Source organism: Austrofundulus limnaeus, unplaced genomic scaffold (assembly GCF_001266775.1).
Source record: "Austrofundulus limnaeus strain Quisiro unplaced genomic scaffold, Austrofundulus_limnaeus-1.0 Scaffold276, whole genome shotgun sequence".
NCBI lineage: Eukaryota > Metazoa > Chordata > Actinopteri > Cyprinodontiformes > Rivulidae > Austrofundulus > Austrofundulus limnaeus.
Window position 1 is genome coordinate 560,532 of NW_013952678.1, and position 602 is coordinate 561,133.

General features: G+C 30.6%; 1 protein-coding gene across 1 annotated transcript in view; it reads right to left on the minus strand.

The window, feature by feature from the left end:
• The window catches only part of si:ch211-212k18.15 (probable E3 ubiquitin-protein ligase ARI5), a 4,524-nt gene extending 3,922 nt beyond the window's left edge, over positions 1-602 (minus strand). Inside the window, exon 1 of the mRNA XM_014021022.1 lies at positions 487-602. The gene's annotated coding sequence lies outside the window, so the exon portion shown is untranslated. The remainder of the gene's footprint in view (positions 1-486) is intronic.

Sequence of the window (602 nt, forward strand, 5' to 3'; positions counted from 1 at the left end):
ATATATATATGGTTAAAGCTAAAATAATCAGAAGACTAGCTAAAAGTAGGGAAACATGCTAGCTAAAAGAAAAATGTAACAAAAGGCTAGCTAAAAATTAATAAATGGCTAGCTAAAAATAACACCTAACTAAAAGCAATAAAAGGCTAGCTAAAGGGAAAAAAGACTAGCTAAAAGCACATAGCTAAAAGCAATAAAAGGCTAGCTAAAAGTAATACAATGATTGCAAAAAGTAAATAAATGCTGGCTTGAAGTAATAAAAAACTAGCTAACATTAATAACAGATTAGAAAAAGTAATAAAAAGCTTGTTAAAATAACGAAAGGCTGGCTAAAAGTAGCAAAATGTTAGCTAAAAAGTTATCTAAAACTAGCTAAAAGTAATAAAAGGCTAGTTAAAAGCACAACTAATACCTTAGCAAAATGCTAGTAAACTAAAATAACAAGACGATATAATGCTCAGAATAAGAAAGAAAGTGTTTACTAACAGCTTAACGATGTTTTCTTTCTGTAGAAAGTGAAAGCATCTGATGCTCTGAGGTCTCTGACGTCAGCACTTTGTTTATCAAACCAAGCAGAAGCAGAAACAGTTCAGAGGAGAAGA